This window comes from Excalfactoria chinensis, chromosome Z (genome assembly GCF_039878825.1).
Source record: "Excalfactoria chinensis isolate bCotChi1 chromosome Z, bCotChi1.hap2, whole genome shotgun sequence".
Classification (NCBI taxonomy): Eukaryota; Metazoa; Chordata; class Aves; order Galliformes; family Phasianidae; genus Excalfactoria; species Excalfactoria chinensis.
Genome location: NC_092857.1, coordinates 54,787,654 through 54,812,616, shown reverse-complemented (window position 1 = coordinate 54,812,616; position 24,963 = coordinate 54,787,654).

Here is a 24,963-nt window from a genome sequence, read left to right as displayed (position 1 = left end):
TCTTAATAGATGTTACACAGAAATAAAAACTATATTTTTAGAGTTTACCAATATTCTCACATGTATAAATATGTTATTTGAAGTAATAATATACACTGGATTACAGGAATGAAATTTGATTTCTTCATCACTGCTATGGCGTTTTGGATTTAGGAGGAAAATAGCGGTGATAACACACTCATGTTTTCATTGTTGCTCAACAGTGCTTGAACAGAGCCAAGGACTTTTTAGCTTCTTGTGTTCCTTTAGCAGCAAGGAGCTGAGGGAACACAAGAATCAGGGAGGTGACAGAACTGGGATGGATGATCCAGACTGTCCCATACCATGTGGTGTCATTTTCAGCAACAAAGCTGAAACAAAAAAAGGAGGAACGGGGAAACATTCAAAGTGATGGTATTTGACTTCCAAAGAAACTTCTACTTGTGATAAACCCTGCTTGCTTGCAGTGTCTGTTAACGGGAAGTAGCAAATTATAAATTACTAGGTTTTCCATGTGACCAGACAATTCTTAATCCACCAAACAGTCCATCCTTAACATCCATGCCTCTCCAGTTCAGAGAGAAGGATGTGGTGAATCACCCTCTCTCATACTACAGGAGAATGACAGTAAGTAAATGCACGCTTTTGTTGTAATAAAAGCAAACATATTTATTCTAGAAGTATACAATAATATTGAGGGGTCTTAGGGGTCTGTTTCATTCCGGCTTTGTTTTCTCTGGAGTTGGGTAGGCTCCTGCTCCTTCCCTGTCCTGTAGAAGTGCCCTCCCTATGCACGGTGATGGTGTCTCTGGCCGGATCCCCTTCAGTTTACAGCTGCTGTTATACTCGGGAGCTCTGCTTGTGCCTGTATGCAGAGAAAAGTCTCTTCCCCATCTTCGCATGATTTTTCCATCTCTTCTGTCCTGGGAAGATCCTCCTGCAGGTAGCAGTGTCTCACATGCTCGAGGTAAATCTCCATCAGGGCAGGGTTTTCCTTCAGTTGGCAGAGCAGCTCGCAGCCTTCGCAGGAGCAGTTCTGGCAGTGTGTCTCTGGGGCAGTTGAGAGTGTCTGGCTCGTCTCCTGGAAATGACGGAGCAGGGGGCGTGATGAAAAGGACAGGGACCCTGGGTGCCTGAGATCTCTGCATCTGGGTGTGCCTCTTCCTGAGAAACTCAGCCACCATCTGGCTTGCCTGACCTCCATTACTCACCTCTCTGTGACACATCCTGGCTGTTCTCCACAGGTAAGTCACCACAACAAAAAGGCCCAGCTCTGTTTTCCTCTTGTAGAGCACTTCCACGGATCCCAGTGGATCCAGGTGCTCAAATGAAGACCAAAGCTGGTTCAGGGGGTATGGTAGGTAGTTCTGGCTTGCCTTGCCAGTGCCCGGCTTCTCCATGTCCTGGGGATCCACATCCCACATAACCGTGGCCCAGGATGGGCGTCTGGAATGGGCAAGGCAGCCCGTAAACAGGAAGGGCAAGCAGAAGACAAGGAGTAGGGAAAGCCTCGGGCTCAGCATCGCACCTTCCTGAGACTTAAGTTGCTATCCAGCGATGCAGACCAGCTGCCTGCACTGGGCAGGGCCGGGGAAACAGTAGCGATGCTGTGGGTCAGGCACTGAGATGCTGCGAGCAGCCCCAGGCACGACCCAACACAGCACAGCCAAAGTCTTGCTCCAAAAACCTCCAAGCCTCACAGAGCTGCTCGGCACGGTCCAGGAACGAGCCAGACTGAGCCAGGCCCTGTCGGCACCCCACTATGAGCAGTGAGGGTTGAGCAGTCACAATCCGTCACCTGGTGATGTCACAGCCTGTTGCTTGGGGTCATCACTATGGGCTGTCCAGCCCCACAGCACACACCCCAGTGTCACGATGTGACTTTCTTTTCCTGTTTCTAACTTGCTGTACCTTCCTTTTCATTTCTGTCCACCTTTTATGCCCTACATTTCACATTAATACATAGAACTTATATTTTCTTTGATTAAATTAACTCCGATTATATATTTCCTCTGTTTCTTCACCACTAAACTGTAGAATTTTTACTAGCGTGTTACACAGAAATTGGGTTTGGTATTCTCCTTGCTTCAGGAATGTCTGGTCAGTCTTTCCCATTCCTCTTCTGTAGGCATGATCCTGATGCTTTTCAGAAATATCTCCCATTCTCAGTCTGGATATATCTTTCTTCCTGAGTGTCACACCCCACCTCTGGGATGGGGGAATGAGTAGAATTCACGAATCTCCTCAGAGTGGATTGAGATGGAATAACACGGACCATGCCAATACATCAATTTAAAGAGAAATCTTTATAGAACCACAATCCAGTAGGTGTTGGGCCTCTCAGAAGTATATCTATCTAAGCTGTGAGGCTTTATGGGAAATCAAATAAGCCTTCAGTTACTTAACAGCTTTTGGGGAACCTTGCCTTAGCAACTTCAGGAGGACAGAAAGAAAAACAGTTGTTTAACAGTTTGTTAAACAAAAAACAAAAAACAAAAAAAAAAAAACTTACAGAGAGTAGTTTGAAAACATTTGTTAAGATAAAGGAAAAAAAAACAGCAAAAAGAAAAAAAAAAAAAGCTTGTTTGATGCACTGGAGGAGTCAAGAACAGAAAACAATTGGATACTTTACATCTCACTGGTTATATGCTTGATGCTCACTTACAGCTATGTATATTAATAATAATAATGTAATAATATACATATTAATAATAATAAATAAAATATAATCTGATAACAGAGATGAAATTAAATGCCACGTGTACATCTGTCTGAACATTTCCTACTCCTCTTTTAAAGACATTTTAACATAGGAAATTGGCCAGCAGGATTATATGCAGTAATCAATGCAAAGGAAGGGTATAATGTAGAAATTGGATATCTTAATAGATGTTACACAGAAATAAAAACTATATTTTTAGAGTTTACCAATATTCTCACATGTATAAATATGTTATTTGAAGTAATAATATACACTGGATTACAGGAATGAAATTTGATTTCTTCATCACTGCTATGGCGTTTTGGATTTAGGAGGAAAATAGCGGTGATAACACACTCATGTTTTCATTGTTGCTCAACAGTGCTTGAACAGAGCCAAGGACTTTTTAGCTTCTTGTGTTCCTTTAGCAGCAAGGAGCTGAGGGAACACAAGAATCAGGGAGGTGACAGAACTGGGATGGATGATCCAGACTGTCCCATACCATGTGGTGTCATTTTCAGCAACAAAGCTGAAACAAAAAAAGGAGGAACGGGGAAACATTCAAAGTGATGGTATTTGACTTCCAAAGAAACTTCTACTTGTGATAAACCCTGCTTGCTTGCAGTGTCTGTTAACGGGAAGTAGCAAATTATAAATTACTAGGTTTTCCATGTGACCAGACAATTCTTAATCCACCAAACAGTCCATCCTTAACATCCATGCCTCTCCAGTTCAGAGAGAAGGATGTGGTGAATCACCCTCTCTCATACTACAGGAGAATGACAGTAAGTAAATGCACGCTTTTGTTGTAATAAAAGCAAACATATTTATTCTAGAAGTATACAATAATATTGAGGGGTCTTAGGGGTCTGTTTCATTCCGGCTTTGTTTTCTCTGGAGTTGGGTAGGCTCCTGCTCCTTCCCTGTCCTGTAGAAGTGCCCTCCCTATGCACGGTGATGGTGTCTCTGGCCGGATCCCCTTCAGTTTACAGCTGCTGTTATACTCGGGAGCTCTGCTTGTGCCTGTATGCAGAGAAAAGTCTCTTCCCCATCTTCGCATGATTTTTCCATCTCTTCTGTCCTGGGAAGATCCTCCTGCAGGTAGCAGTGTCTCACATGCTCGAGGTAAATCTCCATCAGGGCAGGGTTTTCCTTCAGTTGGCAGAGCAGCTCGCAGCCTTCGCAGGAGCAGTTCTGGCAGTGTGTCTCTGGGGCAGTTGAGAGTGTCTGGCTCGTCTCCTGGAAATGACGGAGCAGGGGGCGTGATGAAAAGGACAGGGACCCTGGGTGCCTGAGATCTCTGCATCTGGGTGTGCCTCTTCCTGAGAAACTCAGCCACCATCTGGCTTGCCTGACCTCCATTACTCACCTCTCTGTGACACATCCTGGCTGTTCTCCACAGGTAAGTCACCACAACAAAAAGGCCCAGCTCTGTTTTCCTCTTGTAGAGCACTTCCACGGATCCCAGTGGATCCAGGTGCTCAAATGAAGACCAAAGCTGGTTCAGGGGGTATGGTAGGTAGTTCTGGCTTGCCTTGCCAGTGCCCGGCTTCTCCATGTCCTGGGGATCCACATCCCACATAACCGTGGCCCAGGATGGGCGTCTGGAATGGGCAAGGCAGCCCGTAAACAGGAAGGGCAAGCAGAAGACAAGGAGTAGGGAAAGCCTCGGGCTCAGCATCGCACCTTCCTGAGACTTAAGTTGCTATCCAGCGATGCAGACCAGCTGCCTGCACTGGGCAGGGCCGGGGAAACAGTAGCGATGCTGTGGGTCAGGCACTGAGATGCTGCGAGCAGCCCCAGGCACGACCCAACACAGCACAGCCAAAGTCTTGCTCCAAAAACCTCCAAGCCTCACAGAGCTGCTCGGCACGGTCCAGGAACGAGCCAGACTGAGCCAGGCCCTGTCGGCACCCCACTATGAGCAGTGAGGGTTGAGCAGTCACAATCCGTCACCTGGTGATGTCACAGCCTGTTGCTTGGGGTCATCACTATGGGCTGTCCAGCCCCACAGCACACACCCCAGTGTCACGATGTGACTTTCTTTTCCTGTTTCTAACTTGCTGTACCTTCCTTTTCATTTCTGTCCACCTTTTATGCCCTACATTTCACATTAATACATAGAACTTATATTTTCTTTGATTAAATTAACTCCGATTATATATTTCCTCTGTTTCTTCACCACTAAACTGTAGAATTTTTACTAGCGTGTTACACAGAAATTGGGTTTGGTATTCTCCTTGCTTCAGGAATGTCTGGTCAGTCTTTCCCATTCCTCTTCTGTAGGCATGATCCTGATGCTTTTCAGAAATATCTCCCATTCTCAGTCTGGATATATCTTTCTTCCTGAGTGTCACACCCCACCTCTGGGATGGGGGAATGAGTAGAATTCACGAATCTCCTCAGAGTGGATTGAGATGGAATAACACGGACCATGCCAATACATCAATTTAAAGAGAAATCTTTATAGAACCACAATCCAGTAGGTGTTGGGCCTCTCAGAAGTATATCTATCTAAGCTGTGAGGCTTTATGGGAAATCAAATAAGCCTTCAGTTACTTAACAGCTTTTGGGGAACCTTGCCTTAGCAACTTCAGGAGGACAGAAAGAAAAACAGTTGTTTAACAGTTTGTTAAACAAAAAACAAAAAACAAAAAAAAAAAAACTTACAGAGAGTAGTTTGAAAACATTTGTTAAGATAAAGGAAAAAAAAACAGCAAAAAGAAAAAAAAAAAAAGCTTGTTTGATGCACTGGAGGAGTCAAGAACAGAAAACAATTGGATACTTTACATCTCACTGGTTATATGCTTGATGCTCACTTACAGCTATGTATATTAATAATAATAATGTAATAATATACATATTAATAATAATAAATAAAATATAATCTGATAACAGAGATGAAATTAAATGCCACGTGTACATCTGTCTGAACATTTCCTACTCCTCTTTTAAAGACATTTTAACATAGGAAATTGGCCAGCAGGATTATATGCAGTAATCAATGCAAAGGAAGGGTATAATGTAGAAATTGGATATCTTAATAGATGTTACACAGAAATAAAAACTATATTTTTAGAGTTTACCAATATTCTCACATGTATAAATATGTTATTTGAAGTAATAATATACACTGGATTACAGGAATGAAATTTGATTTCTTCATCACTGCTATGGCGTTTTGGATTTAGGAGGAAAATAGCGGTGATAACACACTCATGTTTTCATTGTTGCTCAACAGTGCTTGAACAGAGCCAAGGACTTTTTAGCTTCTTGTGTTCCTTTAGCAGCAAGGAGCTGAGGGAACACAAGAATCAGGGAGGTGACAGAACTGGGATGGATGATCCAGACTGTCCCATACCATGTGGTGTCATTTTCAGCAACAAAGCTGAAACAAAAAAAGGAGGAACGGGGAAACATTCAAAGTGATGGTATTTGACTTCCAAAGAAACTTCTACTTGTGATAAACCCTGCTTGCTTGCAGTGTCTGTTAACGGGAAGTAGCAAATTATAAATTACTAGGTTTTCCATGTGACCAGACAATTCTTAATCCACCAAACAGTCCATCCTTAACATCCATGCCTCTCCAGTTCAGAGAGAAGGATGTGGTGAATCACCCTCTCTCATACTACAGGAGAATGACAGTAAGTAAATGCACGCTTTTGTTGTAATAAAAGCAAACATATTTATTCTAGAAGTATACAATAATATTGAGGGGTCTTAGGGGTCTGTTTCATTCCGGCTTTGTTTTCTCTGGAGTTGGGTAGGCTCCTGCTCCTTCCCTGTCCTGTAGAAGTGCCCTCCCTATGCACGGTGATGGTGTCTCTGGCCGGATCCCCTTCAGTTTACAGCTGCTGTTATACTCGGGAGCTCTGCTTGTGCCTGTATGCAGAGAAAAGTCTCTTCCCCATCTTCGCATGATTTTTCCATCTCTTCTGTCCTGGGAAGATCCTCCTGCAGGTAGCAGTGTCTCACATGCTCGAGGTAAATCTCCATCAGGGCAGGGTTTTCCTTCAGTTGGCAGAGCAGCTCGCAGCCTTCGCAGGAGCAGTTCTGGCAGTGTGTCTCTGGGGCAGTTGAGAGTGTCTGGCTCGTCTCCTGGAAATGACGGAGCAGGGGGCGTGATGAAAAGGACAGGGACCCTGGGTGCCTGAGATCTCTGCATCTGGGTGTGCCTCTTCCTGAGAAACTCAGCCACCATCTGGCTTGCCTGACCTCCATTACTCACCTCTCTGTGACACATCCTGGCTGTTCTCCACAGGTAAGTCACCACAACAAAAAGGCCCAGCTCTGTTTTCCTCTTGTAGAGCACTTCCACGGATCCCAGTGGATCCAGGTGCTCAAATGAAGACCAAAGCTGGTTCAGGGGGTATGGTAGGTAGTTCTGGCTTGCCTTGCCAGTGCCCGGCTTCTCCATGTCCTGGGGATCCACATCCCACATAACCGTGGCCCAGGATGGGCGTCTGGAATGGGCAAGGCAGCCCGTAAACAGGAAGGGCAAGCAGAAGACAAGGAGTAGGGAAAGCCTCGGGCTCAGCATCGCACCTTCCTGAGACTTAAGTTGCTATCCAGCGATGCAGACCAGCTGCCTGCACTGGGCAGGGCCGGGGAAACAGTAGCGATGCTGTGGGTCAGGCACTGAGATGCTGCGAGCAGCCCCAGGCACGACCCAACACAGCACAGCCAAAGTCTTGCTCCAAAAACCTCCAAGCCTCACAGAGCTGCTCGGCACGGTCCAGGAACGAGCCAGACTGAGCCAGGCCCTGTCGGCACCCCACTATGAGCAGTGAGGGTTGAGCAGTCACAATCCGTCACCTGGTGATGTCACAGCCTGTTGCTTGGGGTCATCACTATGGGCTGTCCAGCCCCACAGCACACACCCCAGTGTCACGATGTGACTTTCTTTTCCTGTTTCTAACTTGCTGTACCTTCCTTTTCATTTCTGTCCACCTTTTATGCCCTACATTTCACATTAATACATAGAACTTATATTTTCTTTGATTAAATTAACTCCGATTATATATTTCCTCTGTTTCTTCACCACTAAACTGTAGAATTTTTACTAGCGTGTTACACAGAAATTGGGTTTGGTATTCTCCTTGCTTCAGGAATGTCTGGTCAGTCTTTCCCATTCCTCTTCTGTAGGCATGATCCTGATGCTTTTCAGAAATATCTCCCATTCTCAGTCTGGATATATCTTTCTTCCTGAGTGTCACACCCCACCTCTGGGATGGGGGAATGAGTAGAATTCACGAATCTCCTCAGAGTGGATTGAGATGGAATAACACGGACCATGCCAATACATCAATTTAAAGAGAAATCTTTATAGAACCACAATCCAGTAGGTGTTGGGCCTCTCAGAAGTATATCTATCTAAGCTGTGAGGCTTTATGGGAAATCAAATAAGCCTTCAGTTACTTAACAGCTTTTGGGGAACCTTGCCTTAGCAACTTCAGGAGGACAGAAAGAAAAACAGTTGTTTAACAGTTTGTTAAACAAAAAACAAAAAACAAAAAAAAAAAAACTTACAGAGAGTAGTTTGAAAACATTTGTTAAGATAAAGGAAAAAAAAACAGCAAAAAGAAAAAAAAAAAAAGCTTGTTTGATGCACTGGAGGAGTCAAGAACAGAAAACAATTGGATACTTTACATCTCACTGGTTATATGCTTGATGCTCACTTACAGCTATGTATATTAATAATAATAATGTAATAATATACATATTAATAATAATAAATAAAATATAATCTGATAACAGAGATGAAATTAAATGCCACGTGTACATCTGTCTGAACATTTCCTACTCCTCTTTTAAAGACATTTTAACATAGGAAATTGGCCAGCAGGATTATATGCAGTAATCAATGCAAAGGAAGGGTATAATGTAGAAATTGGATATCTTAATAGATGTTACACAGAAATAAAAACTATATTTTTAGAGTTTACCAATATTCTCACATGTATAAATATGTTATTTGAAGTAATAATATACACTGGATTACAGGAATGAAATTTGATTTCTTCATCACTGCTATGGCGTTTTGGATTTAGGAGGAAAATAGCGGTGATAACACACTCATGTTTTCATTGTTGCTCAACAGTGCTTGAACAGAGCCAAGGACTTTTTAGCTTCTTGTGTTCCTTTAGCAGCAAGGAGCTGAGGGAACACAAGAATCAGGGAGGTGACAGAACTGGGATGGATGATCCAGACTGTCCCATACCATGTGGTGTCATTTTCAGCAACAAAGCTGAAACAAAAAAAGGAGGAACGGGGAAACATTCAAAGTGATGGTATTTGACTTCCAAAGAAACTTCTACTTGTGATAAACCCTGCTTGCTTGCAGTGTCTGTTAACGGGAAGTAGCAAATTATAAATTACTAGGTTTTCCATGTGACCAGACAATTCTTAATCCACCAAACAGTCCATCCTTAACATCCATGCCTCTCCAGTTCAGAGAGAAGGATGTGGTGAATCACCCTCTCTCATACTACAGGAGAATGACAGTAAGTAAATGCACGCTTTTGTTGTAATAAAAGCAAACATATTTATTCTAGAAGTATACAATAATATTGAGGGGTCTTAGGGGTCTGTTTCATTCCGGCTTTGTTTTCTCTGGAGTTGGGTAGGCTCCTGCTCCTTCCCTGTCCTGTAGAAGTGCCCTCCCTATGCACGGTGATGGTGTCTCTGGCCGGATCCCCTTCAGTTTACAGCTGCTGTTATACTCGGGAGCTCTGCTTGTGCCTGTATGCAGAGAAAAGTCTCTTCCCCATCTTCGCATGATTTTTCCATCTCTTCTGTCCTGGGAAGATCCTCCTGCAGGTAGCAGTGTCTCACATGCTCGAGGTAAATCTCCATCAGGGCAGGGTTTTCCTTCAGTTGGCAGAGCAGCTCGCAGCCTTCGCAGGAGCAGTTCTGGCAGTGTGTCTCTGGGGCAGTTGAGAGTGTCTGGCTCGTCTCCTGGAAATGACGGAGCAGGGGGCGTGATGAAAAGGACAGGGACCCTGGGTGCCTGAGATCTCTGCATCTGGGTGTGCCTCTTCCTGAGAAACTCAGCCACCATCTGGCTTGCCTGACCTCCATTACTCACCTCTCTGTGACACATCCTGGCTGTTCTCCACAGGTAAGTCACCACAACAAAAAGGCCCAGCTCTGTTTTCCTCTTGTAGAGCACTTCCACGGATCCCAGTGGATCCAGGTGCTCAAATGAAGACCAAAGCTGGTTCAGGGGGTATGGTAGGTAGTTCTGGCTTGCCTTGCCAGTGCCCGGCTTCTCCATGTCCTGGGGATCCACATCCCACATAACCGTGGCCCAGGATGGGCGTCTGGAATGGGCAAGGCAGCCCGTAAACAGGAAGGGCAAGCAGAAGACAAGGAGTAGGGAAAGCCTCGGGCTCAGCATCGCACCTTCCTGAGACTTAAGTTGCTATCCAGCGATGCAGACCAGCTGCCTGCACTGGGCAGGGCCGGGGAAACAGTAGCGATGCTGTGGGTCAGGCACTGAGATGCTGCGAGCAGCCCCAGGCACGACCCAACACAGCACAGCCAAAGTCTTGCTCCAAAAACCTCCAAGCCTCACAGAGCTGCTCGGCACGGTCCAGGAACGAGCCAGACTGAGCCAGGCCCTGTCGGCACCCCACTATGAGCAGTGAGGGTTGAGCAGTCACAATCCGTCACCTGGTGATGTCACAGCCTGTTGCTTGGGGTCATCACTATGGGCTGTCCAGCCCCACAGCACACACCCCAGTGTCACGATGTGACTTTCTTTTCCTGTTTCTAACTTGCTGTACCTTCCTTTTCATTTCTGTCCACCTTTTATGCCCTACATTTCACATTAATACATAGAACTTATATTTTCTTTGATTAAATTAACTCCGATTATATATTTCCTCTGTTTCTTCACCACTAAACTGTAGAATTTTTACTAGCGTGTTACACAGAAATTGGGTTTGGTATTCTCCTTGCTTCAGGAATGTCTGGTCAGTCTTTCCCATTCCTCTTCTGTAGGCATGATCCTGATGCTTTTCAGAAATATCTCCCATTCTCAGTCTGGATATATCTTTCTTCCTGAGTGTCACACCCCACCTCTGGGATGGGGGAATGAGTAGAATTCACGAATCTCCTCAGAGTGGATTGAGATGGAATAACACGGACCATGCCAATACATCAATTTAAAGAGAAATCTTTATAGAACCACAATCCAGTAGGTGTTGGGCCTCTCAGAAGTATATCTATCTAAGCTGTGCGGCTTTATGGGAAATCAAATAAGCCTTCAGTTACTTAACAGCTTTTGGGGAACCTTGCCTTAGCAACTTCAGGAGGACAGAAAGAAAAACAGTTGTTTAACAGTTTGTTAAACAAAAAACAAAAAACAAAAAAAAAAAAACTTACAGAGAGTAGTTTGAAAACATTTGTTAAGATAAAGGAAAAAAAAACAGCAAAAAGAAAAAAAAAAAAAGCTTGTTTGATGCACTGGAGGAGTCAAGAACAGAAAACAATTGGATACTTTACATCTCACTGGTTATATGCTTGATGCTCACTTACAGCTATGTATATTAATAATAATAATGTAATAATATACATATTAATAATAATAAATAAAATATAATCTGATAACAGAGATGAAATTAAATGCCACGTGTACATCTGTCTGAACATTTCCTACTCCTCTTTTAAAGACATTTTAACATAGGAAATTGGCCAGCAGGATTATATGCAGTAATCAATGCAAAGGAAGGGTATAATGTAGAAATTGGATATCTTAATAGATGTTACACAGAAATAAAAACTATATTTTTAGAGTTTACCAATATTCTCACATGTATAAATATGTTATTTGAAGTAATAATATACACTGGATTACAGGAATGAAATTTGATTTCTTCATCACTGCTATGGCGTTTTGGATTTAGGAGGAAAATAGCGGTGATAACACACTCATGTTTTCATTGTTGCTCAACAGTGCTTGAACAGAGCCAAGGACTTTTTAGCTTCTTGTGTTCCTTTAGCAGCAAGGAGCTGAGGGAACACAAGAATCAGGGAGGTGACAGAACTGGGATGGATGATCCAGACTGTCCCATACCATGTGGTGTCATTTTCAGCAACAAAGCTGAAACAAAAAAAGGAGGAACGGGGAAACATTCAAAGTGATGGTATTTGACTTCCAAAGAAACTTCTACTTGTGATAAACCCTGCTTGCTTGCAGTGTCTGTTAACGGGAAGTAGCAAATTATAAATTACTAGGTTTTCCATGTGACCAGACAATTCTTAATCCACCAAACAGTCCATCCTTAACATCCATGCCTCTCCAGTTCAGAGAGAAGGATGTGGTGAATCACCCTCTCTCATACTACAGGAGAATGACAGTAAGTAAATGCACGCTTTTGTTGTAATAAAAGCAAACATATTTATTCTAGAAGTATACAATAATATTGAGGGGTCTTAGGGGTCTGTTTCATTCCGGCTTTGTTTTCTCTGGAGTTGGGTAGGCTCCTGCTCCTTCCCTGTCCTGTAGAAGTGCCCTCCCTATGCACGGTGATGGTGTCTCTGGCCGGATCCCCTTCAGTTTACAGCTGCTGTTATACTCGGGAGCTCTGCTTGTGCCTGTATGCAGAGAAAAGTCTCTTCCCCATCTTCGCATGATTTTTCCATCTCTTCTGTCCTGGGAAGATCCTCCTGCAGGTAGCAGTGTCTCACATGCTCGAGGTAAATCTCCATCAGGGCAGGGTTTTCCTTCAGTTGGCAGAGCAGCTCGCAGCCTTCGCAGGAGCAGTTCTGGCAGTGTGTCTCTGGGGCAGTTGAGAGTGTCTGGCTCGTCTCCTGGAAATGACGGAGCAGGGGGCGTGATGAAAAGGACAGGGACCCTGGGTGCCTGAGATCTCTGCATCTGGGTGTGCCTCTTCCTGAGAAACTCAGCCACCATCTGGCTTGCCTGACCTCCATTACTCACCTCTCTGTGACACATCCTGGCTGTTCTCCACAGGTAAGTCACCACAACAAAAAGGCCCAGCTCTGTTTTCCTCTTGTAGAGCACTTCCACGGATCCCAGTGGATCCAGGTGCTCAAATGAAGACCAAAGCTGGTTCAGGGGGTATGGTAGGTAGTTCTGGCTTGCCTTGCCAGTGCCCGGCTTCTCCATGTCCTGGGGATCCACATCCCACATAACCGTGGCCCAGGATGGGCGTCTGGAATGGGCAAGGCAGCCCGTAAACAGGAAGGGCAAGCAGAAGACAAGGAGTAGGGAAAGCCTCGGGCTCAGCATCGCACCTTCCTGAGACTTAAGTTGCTATCCAGCGATGCAGACCAGCTGCCTGCACTGGGCAGGGCCGGGGAAACAGTAGCGATGCTGTGGGTCAGGCACTGAGATGCTGCGAGCAGCCCCAGGCACGACCCAACACAGCACAGCCAAAGTCTTGCTCCAAAAACCTCCAAGCCTCACAGAGCTGCTCGGCACGGTCCAGGAACGAGCCAGACTGAGCCAGGCCCTGTCGGCACCCCACTATGAGCAGTGAGGGTTGAGCAGTCACAATCCGTCACCTGGTGATGTCACAGCCTGTTGCTTGGGGTCATCACTATGGGCTGTCCAGCCCCACAGCACACACCCCAGTGTCACGATGTGACTTTCTTTTCCTGTTTCTAACTTGCTGTACCTTCCTTTTCATTTCTGTCCACCTTTTATGCCCTACATTTCACATTAATACATAGAACTTATATTTTCTTTGATTAAATTAACTCCGATTATATATTTCCTCTGTTTCTTCACCACTAAACTGTAGAATTTTTACTAGCGTGTTACACAGAAATTGGGTTTGGTATTCTCCTTGCTTCAGGAATGTCTGGTCAGTCTTTCCCATTCCTCTTCTGTAGGCATGATCCTGATGCTTTTCAGAAATATCTCCCATTCTCAGTCTGGATATATCTTTCTTCCTGAGTGTCACACCCCACCTCTGGGATGGGGGAATGAGTAGAATTCACGAATCTCCTCAGAGTGGATTGAGATGGAATAACACGGACCATGCCAATACATCAATTTAAAGAGAAATCTTTATAGAACCACAATCCAGTAGGTGTTGGGCCTCTCAGAAGTATATCTATCTAAGCTGTGAGGCTTTATGGGAAATCAAATAAGCCTTCAGTTACTTAACAGCTTTTGGGGAACCTTGCCTTAGCAACTTCAGGAGGACAGAAAGAAAAACAGTTGTTTAACAGTTTGTTAAACAAAAAACAAAAAACAAAAAAAAAAAAACTTACAGAGAGTAGTTTGAAAACATTTGTTAAGATAAAGGAAAAAAAAACAGCAAAAAGAAAAAAAAAAAAAGCTTGTTTGATGCACTGGAGGAGTCAAGAACAGAAAACAATTGGATACTTTACATCTCACTGGTTATATGCTTGATGCTCACTTACAGCTATGTATATTAATAATAATAATGTAATAATATACATATTAATAATAATAAATAAAATATAATCTGATAACAGAGATGAAATTAAATGCCACGTGTACATCTGTCTGAACATTTCCTACTCCTCTTTTAAAGACATTTTAACATAGGAAATTGGCCAGCAGGATTATATGCAGTAATCAATGCAAAGGAAGGGTATAATGTAGAAATTGGATATCTTAATAGATGTTACACAGAAATAAAAACTATATTTTTAGAGTTTACCAATATTCTCACATGTATAAATATGTTATTTGAAGTAATAATATACACTGGATTACAGGAATGAAATTTGATTTCTTCATCACTGCTATGGCGTTTTGGATTTAGGAGGAAAATAGCGGTGATAACACACTCATGTTTTCATTGTTGCTCAACAGTGCTTGAACAGAGCCAAGGACTTTTTAGCTTCTTGTGTTCCTTTAGCAGCAAGGAGCTGAGGGAACACAAGAATCAGGGAGGTGACAGAACTGGGATGGATGATCCAGACTGTCCCATACCATGTGGTGTCATTTTCAGCAACAAAGCTGAAACAAAAAAAGGAGGAACGGGGAAACATTCAAAGTGATGGTATTTGACTTCCAAAGAAACTTCTACTTGTGATAAACCCTGCTTGCTTGCAGTGTCTGTTAACGGGAAGTAGCAAATTATAAATTACTAGGTTTTCCATGTGACCAGACAATTCTTAATCCACCAAACAGTCCATCCTTAACATCCATGCCTCTCCAGTTCAGAGAGAAGGATGTGGTGAATCACCCTCTCTCATACTACAGGAGAATGACAGTAAGTAAATGCACGCTTTTGTTGTAATAAAAGCAAACATATTTATTCTAGAAGTATACAATAATATTGAGGGGTCTTAGGGGTCTGTTTCATTCCGGCTTTGTTTTCTCTGGAGTTGGGTAGGCTCCTGCTCCTTCCCTGTCCTGTAGAAGTGCCCTCCCTATGCACGGTGATGGTGTCTCTGGCCGGATCCCCTTCAGTTTACAGCTGCTGTTATACTCGGGAGCTCTGCTTGTGCCTGTATGCAGAGAAAAGTCTCTTCCCCATCTTCGCATGATTTTTCCATCTCTTCTGTCCTGGGAAGATCCTCCTGCAGGTAGCAGTGTCTCACATGCTCGAGGTAAATCTCCATCAGGGCAGGGTTTTCCTTCAGTTGGCAGAGCAGCTCGCAGCCTTCGCAGGAGCAGTTCTGGCAGTGTGTCTCTGGGGCAGTTGAGAGTGTCTGGCTCGTCTCCTGGAAATGACGGAGCAGGGGGCGTGATGAAAAGGACAGGGACCCTGGGTGCCTGAGATCTCTGCATCTGGGTGTGCCTCTTCCTGAGAAACTCAGCCACCATCTGGCTTGCCTGACCTCCATTACTCACCTCTCTGTGACACATCCTGGCTGTTCTCCACAGGTAAGTCACCACAACAAAAAGGCCCAGCTCTGTTTTCCTCTTGTAGAGCACTTCCACGGATCCCAGTGGATCCAGGTGCTCAAATGAAGACCAAAGCTGGTTCAGGGGGTATGGTAGGTAGTTCTGGCTTGCCTTGCCAGTGCCCGGCTTCTCCATGTCCTGGGGATCCACATCCCACATAACCGTGGCCCAGGATGGGCGTCTGGAATGGGCAAGGCAGCCCGTAAACAGGAAGGGCAAGCAGAAGACAAGGAGTAGGGAAAGCCTCGGGCTCAGCATCGCACCTTCCTGAGACTTAAGTTGCTATCCAGCGATGCAGACCAGCTGCCTGCACTGGGCAGGGCCGGGGAAACAGTAGCGATGCTGTGGGTCAGGCACTGAGATGCTGCGAGCAGCCCCAGGCACGACCCAACACAGCACAGCCAAAGTCTTGCTCCAAAAACCTCCAAGCCTCACAGAGCTGCTCGGCACGGTCCAGGAACGAGCCAGACTGAGCCAGGCCCTGTCGGCACCCCACTATGAGCAGTGAGGGTTGAGCAGTCACAATCCGTCACCTGGTGATGTCACAGCCTGTTGCTTGGGGTCATCACTATGGGCTGTCCAGCCCCACAGCACACACCCCAGTGTCACGATGTGACTTTCTTTTCCTGTTTCTAACTTGCTGTACCTTCCTTTTCATTTCTGTCCACCTTTTATGCCCTACATTTCACATTAATACATAGAACTTATATTTTCTTTGATTAAATTAACTCCGATTATATATTTCCTCTGTTTCTTCACCACTAAACTGTAGAATTTTTACTAGCGTGTTACACAGAAATTGGGTTTGGTATTCTCCTTGCTTCAGGAATGTCTGGTCAGTCTTTCCCATTCCTCTTCTGTAGGCATGATCCTGATGCTTTTCAGAAATATCTCCCATTCTCAGTCTGGATATATCTTTCTTCCTGAGTGTCACACCCCACCTCTGGGATGGGGGAATGAGTAGAATTCACGAATCTCCTCAGAGTGGATTGAGATGGAATAACACGGACCATGCCAATACATCAATTTAAAGAGAAATCTTTATAGAACCACAATCCAGTAGGTGTTGGGCCTCTCAGAAGTATATCTATCTAAGCTGTGAGGCTTTATGGGAAATCAAATAAGCCTTCAGTTACTTAACAGCTTTTGGGGAACCTTGCCTTAGCAACTTCAGGAGGACAGAAAGAAAAACAGTTGTTTAACAGTTTGTTAAACAAAAAACAAAAAACAAAAAAAAAAAAACTTACAGAGAGTAGTTTGAAAACATTTGTTAAGATAAAGGAAAAAAAAACAGCAAAAAGAAAAAAAAAAAAAGCTTGTTTGATGCACTGGAGGAGTCAAGAACAGAAAACAATTGGATACTTTACATCTCACTGGTTATATGCTTGATGCTCACTTACAGCTATGTATATTAATAATAATAATGTAATAATATACATATTAATAATAATAAATAAAATATAATCTGATAACAGAGATGAAATTAAATGCCACGTGTACATCTGTCTGAACATTTCCTACTCCTCTTTTAAAGACATTTTAACATAGGAAATTGGCCAGCAGGATTATATGCAGTAATCAATGCAAAGGAAGGGTATAATGTAGAAATTGGATATCTTAATAGATGTTACACAGAAATAAAAACTATATTTTTAGAGTTTACCAATATTCTCACATGTATAAATATGTTATTTGAAGTAATAATATACACTGGATTACAGGAATGAAATTTGATTTCTTCATCACTGCTATGGCGTTTTGGATTTAGGAGGAAAATAGCGGTGATAACACACTCATGTTTTCATTGTTGCTCAACAGTGCTTGAACAGAGCCAAGGACTTTTTAGCTTCTTGTGTTCCTTTAGCAGCAAGGAGCTGAGGGAACACAAGAATCAGGGAGGTGACAGAACTGGGATGGATGATCCAGACTGTCCCATACCATGTGGTGTCATTTTCAGCAACAAAGCTGAAACAAAAAAAGGAGGAACGGGGAAACATTCAAAGTGATGGTATTTGACTTCCAAAGAAACTTCTACTTGTGATAAACCCTGCTTGCTTGCAGTGTCTGTTAACGGGAAGTAGCAAATTATAAATTACTAGGTTTTCCATGTGACCAGACAATTCTTAATCCACCAAACAGTCCATCCTTAACATCCATGCCTCTCCAGTTCAGAGAGAAGGATGTGGTGAATCACCCTCTCTCATACTACAGGAGAATGACAGTAAGTAAATGCACGCTTTTGTTGTAATAAAAGCAAACATATTTATTCTAGAAGTATACAATAATATTGAGGGGTCTTAGGGGTCTGTTTCATTCCGGCTTTGTTTTCTCTGGAGTTGGGTAGGCTCCTGCTCCTTCCCTGTCCTGTAGAAGTGCCCTCCCTATGCACGGTGATGGTGTCTCTGGCCGGATCCCCTTCAGTTTACAGCTGCTGTTATACTCGGGAGCTCTGCTTGTGCCTGTATGCAGAGAAAAGTCTCTTCCCCATCTTCGCATGATTTTTCCATCTCTTCTGTCCTGGGAAGATCCTCCTGCAGGTAGCAGTGTCTCACATGCTCGAGGTAAATCTCCATCAGGGCAGGGTTTTCCTTCAGTTGGCAGAGCAGCTCGCAGCCTTCGCAGGAGCAGTTCTGGCAGTGTGTCTCTGGGGCAGTTGAGAGTGTCTGGCTCGTCTCCTGGAAATGACGGAGCAGGGGGCGTGATGAAAAGGACAGGGACCCTGGGTGCCTGAGATCTCTGCATCTGGGTGTGCCTCTTCCTGAGAAACTCAGCCACCATCTGGCTTGCCTGACCTCCATTACTCACCTCTCTGTGACACATCCTGGCTGTTCTCCACAGGTAAGTCACCACAACAAAAAGGCCCAGCTCTGTTTTCCTCTTGTAGAGCACTTCCACGGATCCCAGTGGATCCAGGTGCTCAAATGAAGACCAAAGCTGGTTCAGGGGGTATGGTAGGTAGTTCTGGCTTGCCTTGCCAGTGCCCGGCTTCTCCATGTCCTGGGGATCCACATCCCACATAACCGTGGCCCAGGATGGGCGTCTGGAATGGGCAAGGCAGCCCGTAAACAGGAAGGGCAAGCAGAAGACAAGGAGTAGGGAAAGCCTCGGGCTCAGCATCGCACCTTCCTGAGACTTAAGTTGCTATCCAGCGATGCAGACCAGCTGCCTGCACTGGGCAGGGCCGGGGAAACAGTAGCGATGCTGTGGGTCAGGCACTGAGATGCTGCGAGCAGCCCCAGGCACGACCCAACACAGCACAGCCAAAGTCTTGCTCCAAAAACCTCCAAGCCTCACAGAGCTGCTCGGCACGGTCCAGGAACGAGCCAGACTGAGCCAGGCCCTGTCGGCACCCCACTATGAGCAGTGAGGGTTGAGCAGTCACAATCCGTCACCTGGTGATGTCACAGCCTGTTGCTTGGGGTCATCACTATGGGCTGTCCAGCCCCACAGCACACACCCCAGTGTCACGATGTGACTTTCTTTTCCTGTTTCTAACTTGCTGTACCTTCCTTTTCATTTCTGTCCACCTTTTATGCCCTACATTTCACATTAATACATAGAACTTATATTTTCTTTGATTAAATTAACTCCGATTATATATTTCCTCTGTTTCTTCACCACTAAACTGTAGAATTTTTACTAGCGTGTTACACAGAAATTGGGTTTGGTATTCTCCTTGCTTCAGGAATGTCTGGTCAGTCTTTCCCATTCCTCTTCTGTAGGCATGATCCTGATGCTTTTCAGAAATATCTCCCATTCTCAGTCTGGATATATCTTTCTTCCTGAGTGTCACACCCCACCTCTGGGATGGGGGAATGAGTAGAATTCACGAATCTCCTCAGAGTGGATTGAGATGGAATAACACGGACCATGCCAATACATCAATTTAAAGAGAAATCTTTATAGAACCACAATCCAGTAGGTGTTGGGCCTCTCAGAAGTATATCTATCTAAGCTGTGAGGCTTTATGGGAAATCAAATAAGCCTTCAGTTACTTAACAGCTTTTGGGGAACCTTGCCTTAGCAACTTCAGGAGGACAGAAAGAAAAACAGTTGTTTAACAGTTTGTTAAACAAAAAACAAAAAACAAAAAAAAAAAAACTTACAGAGAGTAGTTTGAAAACATTTGTTAAGATAAAGGAAAAAAAAACAGCAAAAAGAAAAAAAAAAAAAGCTTGTTTGATGCACTGGAGGAGTCAAGAACAGAAAACAATTGGATACTTTACATCTCACTGGTTATATGCTTGATGCTCACTTACAGCTATGTATATTAATAATAATAATGTAATAATATACATATTAATAATAATAAATAAAATATAATCTGATAACAGAGATGAAATTAAATGCCACGTGTACATCTGTCTGAACATTTCCTACTCCTCTTTTAAAGACATTTTAACATAGGAAATTGGCCAGCAGGATTATATGCAGTAATCAATGCAAAGGAAGGGTATAATGTAGAAATTGGATATCTTAATAGATGTTACACAGAAATAAAAACTATATTTTTAGAGTTTACCAATATTCTCACATGTATAAATATGTTATTTGAAGTAATAATATACACTGGATTACAGGAATGAAATTTGATTTCTTCATCACTGCTATGGCGTTTTGGATTTAGGAGGAAAATAGCGGTGATAACACACTCATGTTTTCATTGTTGCTCAACAGTGCTTGAACAGAGCCAAGGACTTTTTAGCTTCTTGTGTTCCTTTAGCAGCAAGGAGCTGAGGGAACACAAGAATCAGGGAGGTGACAGAACTGGGATGGATGATCCAGACTGTCCCATACCATGTGGTGTCATTTTCAGCAACAAAGCTGAAACAAAAAAAGGAGGAACGGGGAAACATTCAAAGTGATGGTATTTGACTTCCAAAGAAACTTCTACTTGTGATAAACCCTGCTTGCTTGCAGTGTCTGTTAACGGGAAGTAGCAAATTATAAATTACTAGGTTTTCCATGTGACCAGACAATTCTTAATCCACCAAACAGTCCATCCTTAACATCCATGCCTCTCCAGTTCAGAGAGAAGGATGTGGTGAATCACCCTCTCTCATACTACAGGAGAATGACAGTAAGTAAATGCACGCTTTTGTTGTAATAAAAGCAAACATATTTATTCTAGAAGTATACAATAATATTGAGGGGTCTTAGGGGTCTGTTTCATTCCGGCTTTGTTTTCTCTGGAGTTGGGTAGGCTCCTGCTCCTTCCCTGTCCTGTAGAAGTGCCCTCCCTATGCACGGTGATGGTGTCTCTGGCCGGATCCCCTTCAGTTTACAGCTGCTGTTATACTCGGGAGCTCTGCTTGTGCCTGTATGCAGAGAAAAGTCTCTTCCCCATCTTCGCATGATTTTTCCATCTCTTCTGTCCTGGGAAGATCCTCCTGCAGGTAGCAGTGTCTCACATGCTCGAGGTAAATCTCCATCAGGGCAGGGTTTTCCTTCAGTTGGCAGAGCAGCTCGCAGCCTTCGCAGGAGCAGTTCTGGCAGTGTGTCTCTGGGGCAGTTGAGAGTGTCTGGCTCGTCTCCTGGAAATGACGGAGCAGGGGGCGTGATGAAAAGGACAGGGACCCTGGGTGCCTGAGATCTCTGCATCTGGGTGTGCCTCTTCCTGAGAAACTCAGCCACCATCTGGCTTGCCTGACCTCCATTACTCACCTCTCTGTGACACATCCTGGCTGTTCTCCACAGGTAAGTCACCACAACAAAAAGGCCCAGCTCTGTTTTCCTCTTGTAGAGCACTTCCACGGATCCCAGTGGATCCAGGTGCTCAAATGAAGACCAAAGCTGGTTCAGGGGGTATGGTAGGTAGTTCTGGCTTGCCTTGCCAGTGCCCGGCTTCTCCATGTCCTGGGGATCCACATCCCACATAACCGTGGCCCAGGATGGGCGTCTGGAATGGGCAAGGCAGCCCGTAAACAGGAAGGGCAAGCAGAAGACAAGGAGTAGGGAAAGCCTCGGGCTCAGCATCGCACCTTCCTGAGACTTAAGTTGCTATCCAGCGATGCAGACCAGCTGCCTGCACTGGGCAGGGCCGGGGAAACAGTAGCGATGCTGTGGGTCAGGCACTGAGATGCTGCGAGCAGCCCCAGGCACGACCCAACACAGCACAGCCAAAGTCTTGCTCCAAAAACCTCCAAGCCTCACAGAGCTGCTCGGCACGGTCCAGGAACGAGCCAGACTGAGCCAGGCCCTGTCGGCACCCCACTATGAGCAGTGAGGGTTGAGCAGTCACAATCCGTCACCTGGTGATGTCACAGCCTGTTGCTTGGGGTCATCACTATGGGCTGTCCAGCCCCACAGCACACACCCCAGTGTCACGATGTGACTTTCTTTTCCTGTTTCTAACTTGCTGTACCTTCCTTTTCATTTCTGTCCACCTTTTATGCCCTACATTTCACATTAATACATAGAACTTATATTTTCTTTGATTAAATTAACTCCGATTATATATTTCCTCTGTTTCTTCACCACTAAACTGTAGAATTTTTACTAGCGTGTTACACAGAAATTGGGTTTGGTATTCTCCTTGCTTCAGGAATGTCTGGTCAGTCTTTCCCATTCCTCTTCTGTAGGCATGATCCTGATGCTTTTCAGAAATATCTCCCATTCTCAGTCTGGATATATCTTTCTTCCTGAGTGTCACACCCCACCTCTGGGATGGGGGAATGAGTAGAATTCACGAATCTCCTCAGAGTGGATTGAGATGGAATAACACGGACCATGCCAATACATCAATTTAAAGAGAAATCTTTATAGAACCACAATCCAGTAGGTGTTGGGCCTCTCAGAAGTATATCTATCTAAGCTGTGAGGCTTTATGGGAAATCAAATAAGCCTTCAGTTACTTAACAGCTTTTGGGGAACCTTGCCTTAGCAACTTCAGGAGGACAGAAAGAAAAACAGTTGTTTAACAGTTTGTTAAACAAAAAACAAAAAACAAAAAAAAAAAAACTTACAGAGAGTAGTTTGAAAACATTTGTTAAGATAAAGGAAAAAAAAACAGCAAAAAGAAAAAAAAAAAAAGCTTGTTTGATGCACTGGAGGAGTCAAGAACAGAAAACAATTGGATACTTTACATCTCACTGGTTATATGCTTGATGCTCACTTACAGCTATGTATATTAATAATAATAATGTAATAATATACATATTAATAATAATAAATAAAATATAATCTGATAACAGAGATGAAATTAAATGCCACGTGTACATCTGTCTGAACATTTCCTACTCCTCTTTTAAAGACATTTTAACATAGGAAATTGGCCAGCAGGATTATATGCAGTAATCAATGCAAAGGAAGGGTATAATGTAGAAATTGGATATCTTAATAGATGTTACACAGAAATAAAAACTATATTTTTAGAGTTTACCAATATTCTCACATGTATAAATATGTTATTTGAAGTAATAATATACACTGGATTACAGGAATGAAATTTGATTTCTTCATCACTGCTATGGCGTTTTGGATTTAGGAGGAAAATAGCGGTGATAACACACTCATGTTTTCATTGTTGCTCAACAGTGCTTGAACAGAGCCAAGGACTTTTTAGCTTCTTGTGTTCCTTTAGCAGCAAGGAGCTGAGGGAACACAAGAATCAGGGAGGTGACAGAACTGGGATGGATGATCCAGACTGTCCCATACCATGTGGTGTCATTTTCAGCAACAAAGCTGAAACAAAAAAAGGAGGAACGGGGAAACATTCAAAGTGATGGTATTTGACTTCCAAAGAAACTTCTACTTGTGATAAACCCTGCTTGCTTGCAGTGTCTGTTAACGGGAAGTAGCAAATTATAAATTACTAGGTTTTCCATGTGACCAGACAATTCTTAATCCACCAAACAGTCCATCCTTAACATCCATGCCTCTCCAGTTCAGAGAGAAGGATGTGGTGAATCACCCTCTCTCATACTACAGGAGAATGACAGTAAGTAAATGCACGCTTTTGTTGTAATAAAAGCAAACATATTTATTCTAGAAGTATACAATAATATTGAGGGGTCTTAGGGGTCTGTTTCATTCCGGCTTTGTTTTCTCTGGAGTTGGGTAGGCTCCTGCTCCTTCCCTGTCCTGTAGAAGTGCCCTCCCTATGCACGGTGATGGTGTCTCTGGCCGGATCCCCTTCAGTTTACAGCTGCTGTTATACTCGGGAGCTCTGCTTGTGCCTGTATGCAGAGAAAAGTCTCTTCCCCATCTTCGCATGATTTTTCCATCTCTTCTGTCCTGGGAAGATCCTCCTGCAGGTAGCAGTGTCTCACATGCTCGAGGTAAATCTCCATCAGGGCAGGGTTTTCCTTCAGTTGGCAGAGCAGCTCGCAGCCTTCGCAGGAGCAGTTCTGGCAGTGTGTCTCTGGGGCAGTTGAGAGTGTCTGGCTCGTCTCCTGGAAATGACGGAGCAGGGGGCGTGATGAAAAGGACAGGGACCCTGGGTGCCTGAGATCTCTGCATCTGGGTGTGCCTCTTCCTGAGAAACTCAGCCACCATCTGGCTTGCCTGACCTCCATTACTCACCTCTCTGTGACACATCCTGGCTGTTCTCCACAGGTAAGTCACCACAACAAAAAGGCCCAGCTCTGTTTTCCTCTTGTAGAGCACTTCCACGGATCCCAGTGGATCCAGGTGCTCAAATGAAGACCAAAGCTGGTTCAGGGGGTATGGTAGGTAGTTCTGGCTTGCCTTGCCAGTGCCCGGCTTCTCCATGTCCTGGGGATCCACATCCCACATAACCGTGGCCCAGGATGGGCGTCTGGAATGGGCAAGGCAGCCCGTAAACAGGAAGGGCAAGCAGAAGACAAGGAGTAGGGAAAGCCTCGGGCTCAGCATCGCACCTTCCTGAGACTTAAGTTGCTATCCAGCGATGCAGACCAGCTGCCTGCACTGGGCAGGGCCGGGGAAACAGTAGCGATGCTGTGGGTCAGGCACTGAGATGCTGCAAGCAGCCCCAGGCACGACCCAACACAGCACAGCCAAAGTCTTGCTCCAAAAACCTCCAAGCCTCACAGAGCTGCTCGGCACGGTCCAGGAACGAGCCAGACTGAGCCAGGCCCTGTCGGCACCCCACTATGAGCAGTGAGGGTTGAGCAGTCACAATCCGTCACCTGGTGATGTCACAGCCTGTTGCTTGGGGTCATCACTATGGGCTGTCCAGCCCCACAGCACACACCCCAGTGTCACGATGTGACTTTCTTTTCCTGTTTCTAACTTGCTGTACCTTCCTTTTCATTTCTGTCCACCTTTTATGCCCTACATTTCACATTAATACATAGAACTTATATTTTCTTTGATTAAATTAACTCCGATTATATATTTCCTCTGTTTCTTCACCACTAAACTGTAGAATTTTTACTAGCGTGTTACACAGAAATTGGGTTTGGTATTCTCCTTGCTTCAGGAATGTCTGGTCAGTCTTTCC